Here is a 24,602-nt window from a genome sequence, read left to right on the forward strand (position 1 = left end):
TGAAAAAGATTTATTAGAAGGGTTTAGAAGACATTCTGACTTTTTGGTTGAATTCATTAAGTATTAGGTATTATTGAAATATGTAATAGTTTTAGATAGATACATAATATGAAATATATATTCCTTGGCAGTTGTATTTTTTTTTGTTGTTGATTTTAGAGGACTTTACGCACTCTTTTTCTATTGTTGTGGGTACATGAGGCATGTTCTTAAATTATAGATATCGGTATAAAGTTCCTAATTATAAACAAGACATTAGATATTTTTTTCTTACATCCTTGAATGTGCTTTTCACCTAGTTTATAATAATATTACCTAAAGTAAATTTATATTAAATAAATTTCTCTTACCAATAAGTTTAACATATTTTCCGTCCATGTCCGATCCTAATAAGATCATAATATGGGCCTTCACAAATTGGAGGTTTGTATTAACAGATTTAGATTTACGAGAAATGGATCTCAGCCACTTGCTCAACCTATTAGGTCAATACTCTGACGCATACACACATTGAAAAATAGTATTATGTATACTTGCCAGACCCAGGATTCGAGCCTGGGACCCACGATGTTATAGGCCGATGCTTAAGCCGCGAAAAGTCTATCAACAGATATTTACAAAATTTTGATAATATACTTAAGTTAGAAAAAACTAGCAAAAGTTTAAATATGTATTGTATATCAAATTTTTGGAATGTTTGCTTTCAGTGGTAACTACGTTAGCAGCCCTATGTTATAACTTGTGATATGAAGTCACCCGACGACATGACGTAATTGTGACGTAAGCCAATACACGCTCCAGGCAAGCCCCCCAACGCACACGGCTCACCATAGATATTATTATGCTGAAACACCTATTTGTGTATGGGGACAATGGATAACGCCAGTATTTGAGTAGCGTTAATTTCTCGAATGCTATTATCACTCCGGTAGTACGTCACAATGATGTCATAATATTACGTCTTGTCGACCGAGCGACTTCAACTCGCAAGTTATAACATAGGGCTGCAGGTTTCTTATTTTATCCCATTTTTCTATTCTTCTTAACTTAGTAGGTATCTATATGTATTTCAAAATTGGCATTTCTGACGATAGCAATTTTTGAATAAACGGTGAAGAAATTGTATCTGTCTTGTATCCTTGTGCAATGTATATACGTCAAAATATGCTTTTTAAAATATGAGTGTATTTTTTATGTAATATAATCTGAAATACCTACCACCTATTATCATGTTAAATGTTTCAACAACTTAGGTTTCATGTTTTCACATTTTTCAGTATTTTTGGGGATTAGCCTTCTTGATGAGTTCCTGTTATGAAAAGCATCTATTTTTTTATCAAAATGTATATTGTATACAGACATAATTTGTGATATGTCATGAAATATTAATATTGCTTTCATTGTAGAATAATTGTAATTAAATAATAACCGAATTGATTGTTACATATTATTATTATATTAAAATATACAAACGAAAAAAACATTTGAGACGTTTTGAGAATTTAGCCATTTCTTTATAATTCTCGTGAAAATAATTCCCAAATAAGTCATGTCATGACCTATGTACCTACATCGAAGATAGAAAACTTGTATATTTGATAGTTCATAATATTATTTGAAAGTAATGATAGCCAATAATCGTTTATAATTGGATCTTAATTGCATTTGTCCTGAGAATTTGTATCGTAATTAGATTTTAATGTTAGTTGAATAAATATAGTAAGTGATATTACAAAATAATTAGTTGGTCATGATAATATTATATGTGCTGACAATCTAGTGCAATAATAATTGCATTACACTTGAAAACCAACCAATCGACGATAGAGCTGTATTGTAGATATTTTTTACATACTTGATTGCTTATATAAATGAATGAAAAATATATAACATTATCTAGGTTATTTATTTAGTTTATGTAATGGTAATTAGTTCTTAAGCAATCTTTCAATCAATAATTTATGATAATATAGTAATTGTGAATTTTAATTCTGTTCAACCGCATCAGACTATGGTAAAAATAGTATTAAATCACATATTGATATAGTAGGGGTTGTTAAAAGCATATTCGAAATATAAGAAACTATACGTTCATCGTTATAAACGTACCACATAAGTGTGAAGTTCGATAGTTTTGACAGAAAATATGACGTAGTTAGAGCGACGCCGAGCGAGAGAAAACGATGCAATAGGCGTCGTTGAAATAATAATTGTAACAATAATTAAATCTAACATATGCAATTCGTGCGCAGTAGAAGAAATCGCAATCGGCGCAATGTCATGGTTAAGTAAGTTGTTCCACTATAGAGTTACATGATATAGAATTATAGATACTGCTTACATATTACAATATTCACATTTTTTTTAAATTATACGACTGCCAACCATTTTATTAATCTTAAAATGTTTTAATAGATTAATTGATTTAAAAATCGTAGACCGCGAATTCCAATGCAGCCTCTTCATGAAAATACCGATAGGTATCGTTCACACATTGACCGTATTATCCACACATTGAAAACTGATTAAATAAAGTTAGGACAGTCTTTAATATGACTAAAATTTTGAATCGATAAGCACCAACATAATATGTATTAAATTTTACAATGAAATAGGTGGGTCTAGTAGGCGTACCAAACATTTCAGATAGAATGCTGTTGTCCAGCGGGTTAGCATAGGAATAGGTTCGCTGAGGCTAGGCTGACCAAAATAATTTATAGGTCGAGAACGAGTTGAGGAATTTACAACAATAATTTACTTTTATTTTTTATATCCCCCTCCCCTGAACGCCGCCAGGGGGCAGCCGCGGCGGACAAGGATGTTAATTTAATTATTATTTCATCTACGACCTACGATACACAACACACAAGATAACAGATATGTTTGAGATAGTGTACGATCATGTTATATGAAGCTTAATCCACTTGCGAGTTTTCATCGATATAATTAAACTACAATCACTTTTAAACAGTGTAAATATGGATGTACCCTTTTGAGGTATTGTTTTTAATGGGATATTTACTCCATTTTTTAGAAGGAGAAACTACATTAACTTACACAGAAATATAGTATGGAGGGGGGTCCATTTCGAAAAAATATCCGTTATAATTTATTATTGAGTTTTTAAGCGGGAGCCACTAACTTTTACATTACTACTTATATAGCTTCTCGTCACTAAAACGGTGGAGCTCCGCACTTCCATGGGTACATTCCCCATACCAAGACTCCCCCATGCACGACTGGTTTTCGAATGCATGTGACCCAACAGTCATAATTGTTAAGATTGTTAGTGTCCGTTTGTGTCGTCCGCACTGTCTTGTCTTGTTGACATTTAAGTCTTGCGTGTTGTAGAATGCCGAGAAGAGAGGGGTCAACCCGTTGAGAAGGTTATGCGATAGTTATAAGAAGAAGAAGTAATATTCCAACTGCCTACATAATACTTGCGTGCGCACCGCACCTACTCATAACATATTCGTAATTCAAATAATGTTGGATGTAATTTTATTTTCGAATATGTACTTCTTATCCCGTAGGTAGGTAGATACCAATGTGAATAACCGAAATCCTTTCGCGCACTAGCGGACTAAACACCTACCATTTTTTGAATATAATTGTTATTCTAAGTAAGGAATCTAAGGTTTATAGTAATAACTCAATTTTAATAAATTTAATAAATTACATATTGGATTTCACTTATATTATATGGAAGGGATGGCGAACCTACGGCACGCGAATGTTTCATTTTGAAGAGAAAAGAAATATTACTATTTTATATTTAAAAAAATATAATATAATATAAAAACTTATATAATACTTATATAATATAAAAAATAATGACGACATAGCCATGCGTATTTTCTTCGGTTTTTCATAATATCTTTAGGTACAAACGGAAACGATGAAATTCTAGCATAAAAATAATGACAAATTGCAGGCAAATCATTACGTTTAATTTAATCACACGATTGCATATGTCGGTCCTTTGGGTTGGGGAATTAAATATAAAAATATATTTATATATAGACAGGTGAAAAATATTTTTGGGAAATTTTGGCACGCGTGCGTAAAAAGGTTCGCCATCGCTGTTATATGGTATATATACTTACCAGTGGCGAGGGGTGAAGGTAAGTTGTTGAGATCAGACATAAATAGGGGACACTAAACTTTATCAGTCATACTTATTTGGTTTCATCTAAGACTACTTAACTATGAGCAGACAGTGTTGGTTAGTTTTTAAAATTCAATGAAACCCTGCGTGAACCAAGCCATAATAAATAACTGTCAAAAACTAATCATAATAGGTATATCTATAAAATATCTAAAATTATGCCATTAAATCATACATAATTTTGGATATTTTATCTATTCTGATTTGGTTTATCCACGGCTTAGTGAATTAAAATATAAAAAGAACTTTTTTATATAAAACGTTTTTAAATTATCTGTTGAATCATATAAACTTGACAATTCTATGTATTAATAAATACTTTTTTTTGTACTTGATATAAAATAATATAGAATATTGAAATGTCATTTTGACATTTCATATTGATTTCCATAGTAACGCACGTATATATTAATAATTTAGTTGCTAGGACCCCCTTAGCAACCAATAATAGTGGTTTACTTTTTACGAATCTTTTCCGAAATAACTTTCCATACAAAACAGAATTAACTGAAAATAAATTCTGTTTAAAGATGGCTAAAAGTATTAAAATAATGCATTGTCATCGTGATCTGATATATTCTAAAAGTTTCAAATGTCTAGCTAGTCGGGAAGTTAGTTAAAAATCTTCAATCGTATAATACTAATCTTGGACAAACAAGAAAAAAATTGTACTGGACAAACAAGAATACGAGCTAATAAAAACGTGGTAAAAATAACCAATACCATCTGTAATATGTATTCTTAATTCAACTTCATTGCAACAGATAAGTATGACTGAAAAGTGTGCACTATTTTTGTCGGGTCGCCCATAGCATATCTAAACTAGTATGGTTTGGTTTAGGCAGGATTTAATTGAATAAAAAAAACTACCCAGCACCAACTGCAAGTTGTATTCTTAGTAGTTCAACGAAAACAAATAATTATGACTGAAAAAATTTTGTGTGCACTATTTATGTCGAATCTTAACAGTCTACCTCCACCCTTCGCTACTGATATATACATATATAGAGATATCTGTGTATGTAGTCATCAAACGGAAATACTTCTTGTTTGACCTGACTTCTAGAATGGGTGTTATTATTTGAATTCGATAATATCATTGTGCAAAATAACTGCGATGATAAATAAAAGATTAAACTGCGAATACGGCGTTTTTGGGATATGATAAAATGAAGTTTCATTTTGAGAATGAAAATGGAAAATCACAAAGTGGAAGTTACTTTAGCAGCTTATAATATCTAGCAACGGTTGTTAAGGAAGAAACATAGAAACTGTTATCACGTCACTCAGTGCATGCTAGTTTACAATAAGCTCACGCAACGAGCAAAAGATGTAAGTATGTCGTTTTACTTAGTATTTGTATCAAAAATACACTGAAGTGACCACACGTCGCGTCGCGTCGCACCGCTTACCTCACGGTCATAGGATTTTTTTTTAAATTTACAAATAACAGGTAATTAACACACTACGTTTGCCGGTTGTCAGTTTTTATTAATGAATTGTCTGATGGTTTTAGAATATGAGTTCACGTGACGTGATAACAATCAAGTCCGATTATATACATTATAATAATACGACGCCGTGTCGGTACTCAAAATTCAAGTCATATTCGTGTCTCGCGTGTGGTGTTTCCATCTTTGAGTAATTTTCGGCTGCCTCGCTCGCCCACTAAAACGATCTCTTACACGTCAGGACTAAAAAAAACTACTCTACCTGATTCGTTGCTATTTTTAATGTACTGTTTTGAGGATACCACAGAACAGATAATAAATAGAATGCCGATAGTCTATATTCAATACGCCGCATCTTGATGCAGGGTTTTGTGTCATCAGGTGCATGTGTGAGTGTCCTACGAAAATGAAGCACGCATTATAGACGTGCAATAGTGTGTGTAATACACCAACATTAAATGAGCGTAAATGCATAAACCGAGAGCAGTTTTTAGTATTCGACGTAAAACGTATTCTTAACACGTGTGTAAGTTTAACCCGGATTCTTCCTTACTCGAGTCGGTTACCTGCTTCGCCTTACCCGTTATGTATTTCAGTTCCCATTATTTCTGAGTTCCCTGGAGGATATGTATACGGCGACAGCTCGAATGCCTCAAATCTCGATGATGTTTCCTTGTCCCACATCCTGAAGCGGGCCCCTGCCTATCGCTAAGTTTAAAGGTAGTTTGACGCTCTAAAGTGACGTTTTCCAAATGATGTTCGAGGTCAAATAAAATTCAGTGTATTTTTAGCGATTTTTTAACACATCGAATTATGGAGTTGTGAGATCAACACACAACAACCGAAAAGAGTATAGCACAACCTTATATTTTAAAATGGCAATTACTCCGGTCCATTTCGAGCCCTGAGACCCGTTGGTCTACTGAATACGTTAGTTTCTAGAAAAATCCATGGCGCTCTTGTGTTTCTACTGTTTTTAGATACCTACATATTAATTTGTCAGCAGTTGTGTTGATATAAAAATCAATGAACTCTGGAAGCAACGATTTTATGACATGCATAGTCAATTATTACTAATAAAAACAAGATGTATGGCAGCTACCCTTTCAAATTCAGGTAGCCGGTAGATTGACCGCAATTTGGGTCAGTGTTACCTCTGTAGCTAATTTATTTCCTCCCTTTGATTACAACACTTAGGAACACTTGCCTACCTACTGATTTAAATTGCTCAATCAGATTTTTTTTATATTTTCATTTGTGGTTCCATATTATTGAAGAAGAGTGAGGGAGCAAGACCGTCAAGATATAACTAAATTGTATTGCAGTCAGTGACGTCCCATGGGGGCGGCAGGCAGGGCATTTGTTGCATAGGGGCGGCACATTATAAAAGGCGGCGAATAAAGGCACGACTACAATTGTGACGTTAAAAAACAAACGTGGCCATCTCCAGTCACTGACTTTTTTGAGATTTTTGGTTGGTATGACTGCTTGTGTTGTTTTATATAATAATATTCACTTCAGACATGTCTATCTCCTTATTTTCTGCTTAAAAAATCAAAATAAAAGTTGTGATTTTTTTCAAACTTAGTCATCTCCATTGACTTTTTATATCAAACGTGGTCACATTCGTCTTAGCCAATCACGAGGTAGCACTTTTTCAGAATGGCCAATCATGTCGTGGCATTTTATCAATATGGCTCCCATCAGCAAAAAGTTTTCTTTGTATATAAGATGTGCTCTTCAAGTTTTTAAGCGAAATAATTGTCAAAGAATGGAAAATAATCCAAATAAAGTTTGAAATAGTGTCTCCAGATAATGCACGAAAGTTTACCAGATCAAATTATACCATTAAACGTACAAAGAAGACTGAAAAACGGTAAGTAAATTTTGATTTTCAAACGTTTTACGACAGTTAGCATCTTAGAACCGCAGGGCTGTGCCTTGGCTGTTCATATTTTAAGTTCAGTTTTAAAGCTGCATAATATCGTGTAAACTGGTTCAGTCATGTATATTTTTTTATATATTTTTATTCAAAAATATTGTTATGTTTGCTTAGTTACCTATTTAATTCTAATATCATAAAACTCAAAATAAATTCATAAACCCAATTATAATTTTCAAATTATTAAGTGTTAGTTGTAAATATGAAATAAGTTATACATTTATATTGTTGTTTTTTTCGGGTGCCGGACAATATCCCGAAAAATAAAAAAATATAAACAGTAATAATTTTCAACCAGCGGCACCCCAATAGGCGGCGCTTTTCCTCGATTGTATAATTTAACAAGATAATTAAAATAGTTATATAAAAACTATTATTAATTATAAAATGAAGCAAGAAAATAATTTTCAACCAGCGGCACCCCAATAGGCGGCGCTTTTCCTCGATTGTATAATTTAACAAGATAATTAAAAGTTATATAAAAACTATTATTAATTATAAAATGATGCAACAAAATAATTTTCAACCAGCGGCACCCCAAAAGGCGGCGCTTTTTCTCGATTGTATATTTTAACTAGATAATTAAAATAGTAGTATTTAAAACTATTATTAATTATGGAATAAAGCAACAAAATAATTTTCAAGCTGCGGCACCCCAAAAGGCGGCGCTTTTTCTCGATTGTATATTTTAACTAGATAATTAAAATAGTAGTATTTAAAACTATTATTAATTATGAAATGAAGCAAGAAAATAATTTTCAACCAGCGGTACCCCAATAGGCGGCGCTTTTTCTTGAGTAAGTAATTTAACAAGATAATTTAAATAGTTATATAAAAACTGTTATTAATTATGAAATGAAGCAACAAAATAATTTTTAACCAGCTGAACCCCAATATGCGGCGCTTTTCCTCGATTGTATAATTTAACAAGATAATTAAAATAGTTATATAAGAACAATTATTAATTATGGAATGAAGTAAGAAAATAATTATCTTGTTTAATTACACACTCTAGAAAAAGAGCCGCCTATTGGGGTACCGCTGGTTGAAAATTATTTTTTTGCATTATTTCATAATTAATAATAGTTTTTAATAACTATTTTGATTATCTTGTTAAATTATACAATCGAGAAAAGGCGTCCCCTTTTGGGGTGCCGCTGGTTGAAAATTATTTTGTTGCTTGATTCCATAATTATGAATAGTTTTTTTTTATAACTATTTTAATTATCTTGTTAAATTACACATTCAAGAAAAAGCGCCGCCTATTGGGGTACCGCTGGTAGAAAATAATTTTTTTGCTTCATTCCATAATTAATAATAGTTTTTAATACTACTATTTTAATTATCTAGATAAATTATACAATCGAGAAAAAGCGCCGCCTTTTGGGGTGCCGCTGGTTGAAAATTATTTAGTTGCTTGATTCCATAATTATGAATAGTTTTTATTATAACTATTTTAATTATCTTGTTAAATTACACATTCAAGAAAAAGCGCCGCCTATTGGGGTACCGCTGGTTGAAAATTATTTTTTTGCTTCATTCCATAATTAATAATAGTTTTTAATACTACTATTTTAATTATCTAGATAAATTATACAATCGAGAAAAGGCGCCGCCTTTTGGGGTGCCGCTGGTTGAAAATTATTTTGTTGCTTCATTCCATAATTAATAACAGTTTTTATATAACTATTTTAATTATCTTGTTAAATTACACACCCAAGAAAAAGCGCCGCCTATTGGGGAACCGCTGATTGAAAATTAATACTGTTTATATTTTTTTATTTTCCGGGATTTCGGCCTTCGGGATTCCGGCCATTCGGAATTTCGGCTTTCGGGATGTCGGTATTCGGGATTTCAGCATTCGGGATTTCGTCCAGCACCCATTTTAACACAACCCTGTTTGTTAGAATACAAAACAAACCAATCGAATACAAAACAAAACTGTCCATCTCCAATAGTATTTATTTCAAACCTGGTCAAATCCAGATGATACAAAACAAACGTAGCCATCTCCAACATAAAATCGTAAATATCTTGTTTGTTAAAGATTCGCGATTATTGAGCATTGTTTAAATCGTATCTTTTAAATAAAATATAATCATAAATTAGGAAATTATTAACTTACGGGTTCAAATTAACCACAAAAACAAAAAAGTTGATTTACTCAGTTTCACTTGTGATGGAGATGGCTACGTTTGTTTTTTAGCGTCACAATTAATATTACATTTTTTGAGAGGAGTGGCGGTTTTGGTCGCTTTATTAGAAAGTAATCACATCTTTATTTAAAAAAATAATCGAAGCATAAAAATCCTGACCACATATAACTACTATCGTATATTTAATACTCATTGTAATGGCAGTTTATCGCACTGGAAAAATTTTCACAAGGGTGCACCAAACCTATTACCACCAATGACATTTACCACAGCCGCTCTACCAAACCACCAAGTACCTAACACCACCACTGTATGAGAGTAGGGTTTGTGGAAATGTTCTAATTTTCAGTTGATGGTGTGTATGTAAATTTAAAGATTTTTAGTTTATTTGTCTATTTATAAATAGCCGAAAAAAATAATAAAACAATGAAGTAAGTATGTAGGTATGTAACGATTTTTCAGCCAATTTGAAATTTTAAGGCACTGGTTATAAGGAGCGTATTTAAATGGATTTGTATAATGTATAATATTATATACATAGTATTTAAAATTTAGCTGGATGACTAATAATTATTTAAGTAGTAAATTAAATTTGTAGGTGAATATATTAAAAATACCTGTGTAATAAATCCTAAATAAAACTCTTATTTTTTTCTTCTTTTCCTTTCTTTGCTTTTCATAATATCAGTAGAAGATTTGCTAAACAAATTTTCAATAACAGTGAGATTAGATTATTTATTATATAATGCATTCATAATAATATTTTATAAACAAAGATGACTTTTGCTCACTGTGAAGCTAATCCTGATAATTGATAATCTATAATAGTCAATATACCTACCTACCTACCTACCTACTTAGTGAGGAAGTGAGGAAACACATTCTTTTTAAACTTATTATTTTACACGGAAATACGGTTTTCCAAGAAAAACTTCTGCACTTTTAAAATATTACATACGAATAATTTATACAATAACTGAAAGAGATGCGTAGTAAAAATATTAATTAAATTACTAATAAAGTAATAAAACTAATAAAATAGTCTTATAAAATGTAAATATTTATAATTACCACAGCAGTGGACTCTATTGAAGCGTTTTGAAACGTTTTATCATTTTTTTTGTATACCTACCATTTATTTGTAACAGATGGCATTAACTGTTTGAAAAAGCGATGAGGTTTAAAAATATTTCAACAGAGCCCACTGCAATTTCATAAAATTATTATTTGAGTTTCAGCAGAATCTATCTATGGATTGGGCGTTGCGACCAACTCGTCATGTAATAAAATTACAATAATATAGGAACCTATGTAATTCGATTGAATTGAGTGAATCAATACTTTTATGTAAGCCTTTTCTTAAAATTATCGTAAAATGTGCTTGTAGGAAATTCCGCCACGAAGACAAGATCAAGTATCAATCTGTAACATTATACCTATTATCATACCTAGATTAAAAAAGATAACTATTCCTATTTAGAAATGTAATCTCTAATTAGCATTAATTATTCTGAAAATTATAAAAAGATCTCCACAGGATGAAGTATGTTTTGACCACAAATTTTACGTTAAACGTCGCGCCGACAAGTTGGGCTCGATTTCCAAACTATCGTCTCGTTTTTAGATTTTGACGACAATCATGTAAATACTAAATTGTATGTGCTACATTCACGGTGAGCAGTCGCACCAGAAAGAGATGACCGTATAGCATTGAGATCAAAAACTTTTTTTAAATTGACAAAGAACATTAATTTGATATTGATTGGTGTCGAATATCTGGTAATAATAAAGGTACGAATTGATACTAATTATGAGCACCTACTTTCAAATCAACGTTTGAATAATTCATAATTCTGTATAAATATATCCGATATGATTGTGTATGTTGTATTTCTTTATTTTTTGAAGTTATACCTTTTGGCGCGTTTGGGAAAACGAATCAATGTATTTTTAGCGTGTGACGAAGTTGCGCGCGCCGATGTAACACATAATTTGTATGATTATATTCATTTCGGTCTCAAGGGTACATGCGCATAGTGTTAGTTAGTTAGTCGTTCAATACAACCAAGTAAAGAGCACGTGTTGTAAACATAATCAATATTGTGTCATAATAAATATATATGTTTATAAAGAATTTTCTGGAGACTAACATTCTACACTGTTAATTTATATTCATAAAACTTTATTTATATAGGAGTGTATATTTATTTTTCATTGTAAAGATTGTGTATCAAAATTTGAGGCTATATTTATGTACTTAAGTATTATTTATGAGTAAAATTATATACTAAATAAATTTTGTGAATGTGGAGTTGGTAAATAATTTTATTTTCTTCTGTCTCTCCTCTCTCTATGGCTTGTATTACATATTTTTAAGTGTTTTTTTTCGACATAAATTTGATCTCAATACTATACGGCCGTCTATTTCCGATACAAGATCTCACGGTGAACTGTGATACATCCAACAACATCGAATAAAATTTTGGACACGAGTACCTTACGAGTACTCACGACCCCAACATAATATGGCTATCATGATGTATTAAAATTTTATAAAAAGTGTAAAAAAATGATCTTAAACTCGCTGCGGACAGGATTCGAACCTGCGCGGGCAGAACCCAATGGATTTCAAGTCCATCTCCTTAACCACTCGGACACCGCAGCATCACAGAGTCTGCAATGTTGTAAGTATTTAGCGCAAAATTTTTACTAATTGTACAGTTTTCTGTTTAATATTTAAAAAAGTTTTACATGTGTTTCAATAGATGGAGGAATGTTTTAAAAATAATTTTAAAACTTTCTCAGAAAAATTATCAATAATAATTATTGCCGAATCTGTGTTTAAAAACAATATTATTTTGTAGTATTCTTACAAGAAATAGTAATTAAACAATTGGTGTCTGCAATGCAAAGAAATATAAAAAAAAACTAAGCAATAAACGCATAAAATTATAATATTTTGTAATTTCATGACATTGCGATTCATTACAATTGGACATAGGTACCTAACCTAAATAAATGAAAACTTGACAATCCTACATTATGATCAACAATCAACATAATATTATTTTTATAATCTAAGCACTAAGGCGAATAATTTTTGATTTTCTTGGGACTAAAGTAAAATTGACCTTTCAACTAAATTAATAATAGGTACTTACCTAGTCCATACTGCTCATAAGTCATACATACTCATAATAATATTATAATATTGTGACCTTATGAATACAGTGATTCAGCTCATACCTACATACTTCGTCATAAACTTACAAGGGTAGTAGAAGCACCCTAGCAAAAGTTTCAGTAGGCTACCCGTAGACGTCACAATGACGTCATCCGAGATTCCGTGACGTGTACGCGTGATTGTGTGTACGTGTGTGTTGGCAAATTGCCACTTCCCCACTTTGTTTATATGGATTCACAGAACATGGTTAGCTCTGAACTGAAGCTTTTTCAAAAATTTTATACTAGGTATTTATTATGACTTGGTAACAAAATTGCATTTTAGGATAAAATTGTCTAATTCCAGTATCTAAGTACCTAGGTAGCGTGCATAAGAAACTGAATAAGTAATAATTTCAAAGCAAGTATACGTACCTAGGTACTTGCGTAACTACATGTTATTCTCTACTTAGGTATATTATTTTAAAAGTGTATAATATTATGTATGTAGTATGTACCTATATCGAAATCAGTTACGTACCCACTATGATTACCTATTATGAGTTCTAATTTTCAATTCAACACATTCTAATGATTACCTGAGTCATTTGATTTGAAAAGTTCTTTAAACATATTGTGTGTTGGTAATTGTGGTTAGGTATAATATAATTGAATAAAATTTCATATATTTCAAATAATATGATCAAAAAAAAATAGCAAAAAATTCCTTCGAGCCGGATTTGAACCAGCGACCTATGGATGCCCACGATCATATGATAACTCTACAGTCCACCGCTCTACCAACTGAGCTATCGAAGGTTGTGTGGTTGTGTGTTTATTGTCTTAATTGAACATAATGCAACATTAAACATTTTTTATTCAAAATAATAAATTTTATGTATGTAATGTAGAAAAGAATAATTTTTGTACTACCTACTGTACTTTTGTACTACTTGTAATATTTTTTGTACAATAGGCGATTTTGTTAAACATCCGGAAAACAGAATAATACGTAGGTAGGTATATTCTTTTACTAAGGTTGACAATTAGTATGAGAAAGGGGGGGAGTCACAATATGTATAATGCTTAGATTATAGGTAGGTATAATGATTTAATATTGGTTTTTATATTCTTGATATGAACACCCGGTCTGAAACTATAATTACTGATGCTCACCTACGAGTTGCTGAGTCCAAATTTTTTCGCTCGGGGGGAGGGGGTCAGATTTTGAAGAGTCACTACTATTATGCGTGTTTAGTGTGTAGTTCACTTTGTCATGTGATTGGATGCAAGATTGACATCAAAAACAGAGTAGCAATGAAAAAAAATACCTAACATTATCCTACAATACCTAACAATTATTATAACAAGTTTCACGCTACAATCTTCACTAGGATTTACTTTTCAACAAAAACAAAATTTCTGTTTTTAAGATAAACTCAATTTCTGTCCAAACAGCCCCTTCAACTCTTCACATTATTGTCATTTGTTTTTTCCAATATCATACCTATTTATAATTTCTACATGCTTGAGTTTGATTCTTAGCAAATTATCAATTATTCAAACCACTAGAAGCTTCCATTGTTTTCCTATATCTCAATAAGTTCTCTCTTTATAATATAATCCGTCCTTGAATTAATAGCACAAGGTTTTGAAGTGAGCGATATTATTATATTGCTTTACTGTTAGTAAGTGTGAAATACATATAACATAACTAATATGTAGATACTTAATAGTTCGTATGTGTTTTTTGTTCCAGATTTTGAATTTACATACCAAAGATACTATATTATAAAAGACATGGTATCCTTTCTGACGACCATTGAAACGAGAACAAAACACAAAGACGAAATTAAACAGTATCAATAAAAAAACATTACCTACCAACATAAATAATAGCTACACAACACAAAATATTACAATTTATCAAAAATTATGAGTCAATTGCAAACTGCAATAGAAAGTTATTTTACTTTCATGTAATATTATTTATAAATAACATAAAAAGTGTAGTATAAGTACCTACGTATTGACAAAAGAATAAACATAAAAGACGCTATACTTACGGTGATGTACAAAAAGATGCCTTTATTCTCAATATCAAATTACGACGTTTGATACCTTTTTATGGTAAGTATTAATATATTTTATATGGTTATGTCACGTTGATTTCTAAGATGAAATAATTATACATTATTTCCTAAAAAATCTATAAACTCCCTATCACACTTGGATCTCAAAAACTCAAATTTTGACCTTTACACGGCATGTGGGTATATTATAGGTATTATAACATAAAAATATAATGCAATGGGGAAATATTTGAACCACAAAAAACTCAAAGAGATAACGACACACGATTAGTGTACGCAGTGACGTCCCTATGCAAAATGCCGCCCCTAAGCAGCGCCAAAATGCCGCCCCATTTTTTATTTAGTATTTTTTATCATCCTTTCATGACTCCAATATCTAAGAAATGTGTTGTATGGATACATTACTAACATAATACATATATAGGTACCACTAAATCTAATTTAAATGCCATACTTCAATAGACAATATTGCGTGTCCACGGTTTTACACATTTAAATATACACCTGACAACTTTCAAAACTCGCGAATGACGGAAAAAAAATTGGATAAATTAATTTGGTCAGTACCTACCTATAATTCAAATATAATTCGCAAATATGCACGTGGCATTGCTAGTCATCAAGGATGTAACGTCCAAGGACAACGGAAGTAAACTAGACATCGCGAACCCAGAAAAAAAATTCAGGTCAGTTTAACCTTTTATGTTAATTAACACATTTTGTTTCCAACCAGTGACTCAATCTTTTAATGGAAAGATATTTCCGTTATTACTAAGTTTAGATACAAATTTCTATATACACCTAATGATTCTCCTCGATTTGCCGCCCTTCGAGTAACTGCCGCCCCCAAGCGACGCTCAATCTGCCTACCCCCACGGGACGTCACTGAGTGTACACGTACACAATGTGGGACATATCGCCAAATTTACTAACCGACAATGGGCTAGGCATGTCGTTCGACTAATACATAGATGCTAGCTGCACAGATGCAGTCATGCAGTTGTATCAAAGGACCATTAAATAATCGCCTCAAAGCCGACAGGTTCGACGAACTGATTAAGCTCGGCGAACATACTTGACAACAGAATCACCCCAGGACCGAGAGGAGTAGAATGAGCTACGGCAAGGCCTTTATCAAGAAAGTTAATTAAACCCGACTGATGATATGGTGGGGATAAATAATTTAATGAAATCAAGAATAATTATTACTTACTTACAAGACACTACAATATTATTATCTCTCAGTAAAACACATGGGAAAATCATATTACATTTTTTATATATATTTAGCTAATTTTGGGGATGAGACGATTGGCATCGCTGACTGGAAAACCGCCGACTGGACGTCACGGCAACCGTCGACAAGCATATGGGCGCCGCGCAGATTAATGAAATGCGCGAAAAAATATACGTACGGTACGAATAAAAACACCCAGTAAATAAAGTGTCTACCTAGTAGGTACACAATATAATACAATAAAGTATATTATGGTTATTGCAAACACTCATGTCGGTGGTGTTCTTTCACATTCTAATAAATTCGGAAATGTTCTTTTGGTGTGGAAATCGTTCGGACAGATTTAAAAAAAAATATTGTTTTATCCCCAATACTTCCTTGGAACATGGCAACACCCGTTATTACCTACATATTGAAAAAAATGGTATTCGAGCATGGAAAAATTCTCCACTTTTTGTAAATTTGTTAATTTTATAAATCTATAATTATGAAACAAGATCATAGTAATATAATTCCACTTGATATGGTGGGTACTTAAATCGATAAGTAACAATTATTATTTAATTCGATTGTTTTCGAAGTTTTTTAAAAACATATTTTTATAAATATGTGCCTAGGTAAGTAATAGTAAAATTTACATTTTCGGCGATTTAAAGCACCCTTGTCCCAGACACGCTTGCGCGTAAACGAATATCGACCGACAATATACGAAAGTATGTATACAACAAAGAACAATATCCCGCCAAGCTTTCATCGACTGAGCGTTTTTTATAACCTTTGTTACATTTCGGCGATTTCAATGATATGCTAACCAAAACAACCTATAAAAAGAAAATGCAATTTCTCCACAAGGACGTCGAAAGCGGAAATCGTTTACGACGCTTCGTATTAGGATGGTTTCATCATACTTTTAGCAGGTTTACGAAACAATTTACATAATGAACTGTGCCGCAGGGAAAATATACACGATATTGCTAACTGAGCTAAATTGAGAACAATTAAAATAATTCTTCATACAACAAAAAACAATTTTTAAAAACATCAAAGACGTACATAATATAAAAAAGTGATACTGTTCGGTGATCAGGAATACAGCGGAAAACACATAATAATAGCCGATAAACTAGATTATTTGTTAGGTTAACCTAACCAAACATAACCTAACCTTACCCAACCTAACCTAACCTAAACTAACCCAAACTAACAAATAATCCAGTATATCGGGTATTTTCAAAATGTGTTTTCCGCTGTATTCCTGATAACCGAACAGTACCAAAAAAGTTGTAGATACAAAGTTGGAAAGGAGTGGGAGTCACGTCTTTCATTTTCCGGATGAGTGCTATCGCATCTCGATTTTTTTTCAAAATTTTGTTTTTTTACAATACAATAACATTCTTAAAACCTTGTGTATATTCAATATTTAATAAAAAAAAAAATATTCTACATAGATACCTACAGTTAATTCGGCCGCAAGATTCTCTTTATAACAAGTATTTATTTAAAATTATAATTTTCTATGATATGGGGTATTAGGCATTATACCTATTATATTTCGCTATCGGAGGGGCACACTTACAAGGTTTTAGAATCGGTTATATGTTGCGACTTTTTCTAAAAAAGGTGTAAAAATTTTGGTATTTCTTAAAAAAACTATAGTACAGGAACACAGTATCGTCTACAATCTTTCAAAATTACAGTATTTTACATTTTTAGTCAAATCAACATTATAGTAGGTACATATTATTATACTATAATTTTATTATAGTGCGGTTGGCAACACTACTAAATAATATTATCTACTATTATCTGTTAGAGATGACCATCATTGGAGTGGTGTGATTCAAAAATTATCTACGGCTTAAATAAACTAACAGTAGAAAATAAATATTGAACCTTATTCCAGATCGAGCCTAAAATTTTACCTTTTGGATGTTTCGAAACGAGACGTGTTTTAATTACTCTTTCCAAAATAACTTTTCTTCGGTAGGTATCAACTCTTCTGCTCAACATTAAAAATTCTATCTAGAATTTCGTCGACACTCACAGAAAAGTATGGTTTTCTAAATAAGTTACATAACTGGATTTTTTGGGCTGGGGCCGTTTGCGACGACTCGCGAGCCACGGATTGGGCACGCCTAAACTATACAAATGCCAAAATGCCAATTACATTTTTTGTACAGACGTCGCTACACTATATTTATCACATGATATGTATATTTACATAAGTATTCTTTCTTACTAAAGAATAATATTAGCATAGTTACCTTTCGATATTGAACTGTCTCAAATCCTAACACCTAATATAAACGAGAGCGCTCCATAAAGTGACTTCGTTCGCTTTACATAGGTTTAGTTAGGTAGGTACACGAATAAGCGATGAAAACAAGAGTAGCAACTGCAATGTTAGCTTATATAACGAAGACAAAGATACAGCGCTCGGAATGGAGCGGAACGCCCCGGAGCGCCGTTCCGGTTCGTGAATTCGTTGACAATTCCGTTCCGTCTCGTGGATTCCTCGAATCTACCGTTCCTTCTCGTGGAATCCTGATAGCGAGATGTCTCGTAAAATTCTCGAGCCTCATCAGAATATTTAATATGGCGTTCCGATTCAGATTGTGTTGAAATTGAGGAATATGAATTGGTATATAAATATATTTAAAAAAAAAATCTTTTTATTAAACAATGATTTTACTTGTTGACTACCCCTGATTTTTAATAATTCGTACATGTCGATACAAATGGGTGCCACAGTAAGGCAAATTTCTTAGAAATGCATCTAGGTATATTTTTTCCTAACAATGAATTTCTAGACAACCCATGCCTGATAATAAAAAATACAGTTTTTATTGAAGAAGGCACCCTTACATGACTGTATTGCTCTCTTCCGTTTTCTTTAAGACAATATGAGATAATAGTATATTATTCTATTCTTCAGTGCTATTCAACAAGTTTTTTTTGCTTGCAGCCAAAATCACAAAATACATCATTTATTTAGGGTAGGTACCTACTACTAATATCGATAATAACGTTAAATTATTACGCACATTTTTTTGATTGTCAATTAAAACACATGAAATATCTACATAGGTATTGTGAAAAATAATTCATTTGTTAATTAATGTTTTATGAATAAATAAATTACCTCTGTGTAGGTATCTACCAAGGCCTGGATTTTAGACACTTTGGTATGAACCACAGGGCTTAGCTGACTTGGGTAAGAGTGTAAATCGCGGGTTCCCAAACAGTTATGATTTTGAGTACATTAAATTTGTAATCAATACGGGAGTGGAAGTCACAATATTTTATGGAATGAAACGGGAGAGAAATGGATGGAAGAACAAAACAATAACTGTCCGATTGACGATTGCGTAAAATATAGGATATAGGATAGCTAACTTTAGGTACTAGGTAGGCTTGATCATAAGACAATCGAGGCCGTTCATTAGTCGACCTGTTGATATTAGATGGTATGCAACCAACAAGGTGTCTTCCCATCGGTATGGAGCGATATACATCCGAGGAGGTTTAATAACGCTATTGTGCAAGTAAATTAAAATGTCAGTGGTCTCTGTACAATTTTTGCGTGTATGGACATCTTCATCAGGGGGAACGAACAAATTTCAACGTTCATAGTATTACCCATATCATGCTGAGCTAGGTACCTACTCTTATTTTTTATTTCGGTTTTAGTTCGGCAGAAATACTTCTCAGTGAAAAAATACTCGTAGGTAGGTACCTACCTAAACTCTTTACCTATCCTCCATGTTATACAGAAAATAAAGCTAATGGAAAAAATATATTGTTGAGGATATTAAAATAACCATAGTAATACGTTCCTTTGAAATAAATCATTAAATCAATATAGGTAGGTACCTACTTAGTTCATATTTTTTGTTTCACAAAACTTCTACGTAGCAAAGCTGTTTACTATTCAATAATAATACAATGAATCCTACCTATTGTGCATTGAAAAAAATATTGTCGGTGAAGATTTATTGCTCCAAAATCCACAGAAATGTTACGTAAGGAAGAGATTTTTTTGTTTCAAAAAAAGGTTTTATAAACAATAACTAATAGCACATGTAATTTTTGATTTGAGGGCTTTGAAAGAATAAATTTTCTTACAAAATATTAGTTTAAACAGCAATCCTCGACTAACAAGAGGTCGTGGTCGTTCACATCGTCGTAGTATTTATTTATAAAACCATAATAATTATAAAAAAGTACATACCCACCTAAATCAAGTAGGTACTATAATAATTATTGTGTCTTGATTGTGAGTTCTTGTTGGTGTTTTATTGTTTGTATTGTGATTGGAGAAACTTGTCGCATACTATGCAAACCACAAACATAGTGGTACTATGATAGTACTAAGGATTTTTATATAGGTACCTACTGTACAATAATAGCAGAGTACAAATGAGTAAAAATAACAAAACTGTGTAGGTATTGCCAAGTGGTAACGACGAAATCTTAGAACAATGTATTTTGAGTTGTTTCCCCATAGAAGTTGGGTATCGAATAGAACCTTACACTCCGGTGATTTGGGTAAGCGTCTAAACTCTATCTTATACCTAGTAACATAAAAAGCGAATAAATATTATGTATTAGTTATTAATTTCATATACCTATTATCGTAAAGGTATTTTTTGTTACATATTCATAGAACAGATTCCTTATTACAGGGGTATTTGAGTCATCATAGGGAGATTTAAAATACTGTAGAAAAATTGACGCGGCATTTTGTTTAGGAACATCACTGTGTGACGTGTTTTTTCTCACCCTCATATGCACCTATATATTATATAATACATAACATATAGATTGCATTGAGCAAATAATACATTGCGGAAACTCATGCGATAGATGTTGACGAAATAAATGAGGTAGCATACATTTAAATAAAATCATAGAGGAATCCAATGGGAATTTACTTACATAATAATTAATAGTTTCAACAACAACAGAAACCTATTAGAATAAATTATCCCACATGCCCACATGGTGTAAACATTTGAATATTTTTTTCTAATATCTACAAGTCTTGGGTTGTTTAAAATTATGCATATTTAATAACGAATGCTACATTCGTAAAACTTGTGTATTCATTAAGTACTTAATTTTATTAAATTAATTTATTATGAACCATGCTCCTACTTTTTCGTACATGATGGATTTTGATGTGATTAAAAAATTGTTTAATCAAAATATTTCCAATTTAGGTACTAGCTTTAAATAAAGTAGCATGTAACTTGGTTTAACCAATGTACTTATCTTCTGTTTGAGACTTTCACGGTTGTTTGTCATCGAATTGAATTTTGGGTTTTCACCGTGTGTAATTCTTCATTCTTTGCTCGACGTTTCGGGCTTGTTGCAGAGGCCATTATCAAGAGATATTATATGATATCGAGGAAAGAAGGAAGAAGTACACGTGGTGAAAACCCAAAAATCAATAACGATAAGGTATCTTCACTCATGTTTCCATTTACACTTATTTACATGTTTTTATTCAAACTACTGACGAAACAAATGGACAATTGTATTGGTTTGTCCATTATTTCATATATTTTTATGTTTCCTATTCCAATTAGATTCATATACTAACATTTAGGTATACATATTTGTAAAATTATTATTATTATGAATGATGTATTTTTTAGTAAACGATTTCGTAAACTTATATTATGATATATTTTTTATGTTATAAACAACTGATTCGGGCGAAGATGATGAGGAAAATGTTTTATAAAGTACATTATGTAAAACTAAGATATTTTTTTATATTACAGATATTATATCTAATATTGCACATTTTTGAAAAATTATTGAGCGTTCCTGTTCGTAAAATTTTCCATTTCGAGCACTGCAAAGATATTGTCATGAAGTTTTCAAAACGAGATATCACTAGTTAGACTAACTTAACCAACTTACTCTAACTTGTGAAATTGAAATTGTAGTCTTAGTTCACAGTTTGAGAAGCTCTATAAATAATTATAATTTCTTACTAGTGCCAGTAGTGTAAAATAAAATATATATTATTACACCTACCAAACTTTGTGTCATTAAAAGATGTGGAAGTGTGGTGATTATATTCATTTATTTTTTAAGAAGGTAATCGGTGTATCAACATATATTTTTTATACGCAAATGATTGTTCTTTTTTTAATGTTACGAAATGAAAAAAACTATGCGAAAGTAGTACAATCAATACCATCGATTGGCTTGGGGTTATTGACCTACTCTTTGTTCGGTGGAGTTAATTACCATTTCATAAAATAACAATGTTATCTATCTGTACAATATGACAGCCGCATAAACTATCTGCGACACCACATAACCTCAATAGCGCCAATTTTCCTACGCGCGGAAAACCGGAGAGGAAAATTTGGCCAGCAAGCAAAAACAAACGTGCGCCCCCACCGCGCAGGCGCACCCTCGAGTTTTCCGCAAACGCGGCGTGAGGGCGCACATCCCCGCCTGCATTGCTGCCTACACTCCGGCGCTCCGCCAGTCACCAGCGTACTTCCTGAGGGAACGAACTGCCCCATTGTTTCGGCGGGACGTGTTGTTTGCTAACCGAATATGAATTAGCGAGGGTACGCCAAGCTCCTCGGAGCGGGTTTTTTGTCCGTCGGCGTGCTCAGTAATTAAGTGTAACTGTCATATTTCATGAAATGGCGAGCGGTCTGTGTGATGTGAATTAACACGTGATATGATTTTGCGTAGCTGTCAGTGATGCAGAAGAACGTGCGTCTGGCGATTTTTGTCTTCCACAATGAAATGACGTGATTCGCTTTGTGAAGGTCAAATTTAACTCGCACATTTTTGGTGCATTTGTCTTTCAGGTAAAACTTATTTACTATTTTTTCTCCGACGGTTTTTCTTTTTGATGAAATACAAAACACTAAGTACTTTATGAGAGCTGTGTCCTTTTTTAATTGCGGATGCGATGCGTCAAATCTCGCGGGCTTAATCTCCGCACACAATGGGTCATTAAATCTTGGAACAATGCAAACTGCCTTAGGGCTTCACTTAACAAACTTTTTCATCATCTTTTATTTTCAAAATTGCTTTCAGAAAAAATAATTATTATTTAATAAAAATTGCAGTATGAATGCACATAATTAAATAAACATCTATCTACCGTATTACTAATAACAATAATTCATTGAAGTAATAACTTAATTAAGTAATGTATTATCGACGACTTCCTTTGCATCTCAGTTCAATAACAATAAGTACACAATGTAATCAAACTTCGATATTGCACCGTAAACGTTTATGATGCAACCCTATCAATAAAAAATGTATCCATCTAAACGACTTAAAAGGAGCAAATCATAATATTATGTTTTATGGGTATCTAAAGACTTACATAATATATTATTTACTTACAAATAAGTTATAATTATTTTCATTTTGTTTATTATATACTTAGTAAGTTTACAATATAATATTATATTCAACTGATATATTTGGCACTTCGCACCATAGTACACTGTTCGAGGCAGTATAATATGCCGTACTATATTATAGTTCGTATTTCCAAGTAGTTGCGGTCGGCCAGTACAAATATTGACAGCTATAAACTTTATTTTAATATTATTAAAGCACTTTATGGTTGGACATGGACGTTAAATTCGTCATAAAAATATAACATCAAGCATACTTAATCATCACATTGTGTGAATACTGATATATCTATCGGCTAACAACAAATAAGATAGTAGTGTTTATTATTTTTATTGTTTTCGGGTTTTAAAAAATTCATTCACTGCTTCAGACATGTCCATCTTCAATTAGCCAATATCATGACTAGCAGTTATCTACCCCTACCCTACCCTACCCATTGTTATTCTTCAACTTGAACAAACGTATTATATTTGACTGACGACACTGAGGCTTTCGCCATAATAAAAGCATAAGTACCCAATTTCCCATTCGCCGTGAAAATTATAAGTTTTCACTTCTTCTTTTAGGCAGTCATTGAATTCCTCAATTTAAAGATCGGGGATTCACGTTCTCTTAGGCCCGTTTCAGACGGGACACCGGTGTCGCGCTCGTATATAACAAGGAGGCCTTTGTATTCTAATAAAAGGGCCTTTGTATTATTTTTATGAACGCCCCGAGCTAATGAGCCAAAGCGTGTCCGGTACACTTTTCCGTCGGCCGCTACATTCTCAAGCCGCCGATACACATGTTTTTATGACCGCAGCCAGTTTTATGTTCTAATTTATATCGCAAAATTATGCGTTGACTCATTAGCTCTGGGCGTTCATAAACATAATACAAATGCCCCTTTATTCGATTACAAAGGCCTCCTTATTATATACTAGCGCGACACCGGTATCCCGTCTGAAACGGGGTTACTCTTACTTCCGACGCAGGCCGTG

The 24,602-nt window shown here is 32.3% G+C and overlaps 2 non-coding genes across 2 annotated transcripts; both read right to left on the minus strand.

Annotated features, from left to right (window-relative positions):
• Positions 1-12,299: 12,299 nt before the first annotated feature.
• Positions 12,300-12,381, minus strand: TRNAS-UGA (transfer RNA serine (anticodon UGA)). Its single transcript has one exon. It is a non-coding gene; the product is annotated as a tRNA-Ser (tRNA).
• A 1,223-nt stretch (positions 12,382-13,604) lies between these two features.
• On the minus strand, positions 13,605-13,698 carry TRNAY-GUA (transfer RNA tyrosine (anticodon GUA)). The gene is made up of 2 exons: positions 13,662-13,698; positions 13,605-13,640 (listed from the first exon to the last, which is right to left on the minus strand). It is a non-coding gene; the product is annotated as a tRNA-Tyr (tRNA).
• Positions 13,699-24,602: the final 10,904 nt, after the last annotated feature.

The sequence above is a fragment of the Rhyacophila brunnea genome, unplaced genomic scaffold (assembly GCF_057557595.1).
Source record: "Rhyacophila brunnea isolate RB1 unplaced genomic scaffold, BYU_Rbru_1.0 scaffold_3, whole genome shotgun sequence".
NCBI lineage: Eukaryota > Metazoa > Arthropoda > Insecta > Trichoptera > Rhyacophilidae > Rhyacophila > Rhyacophila brunnea.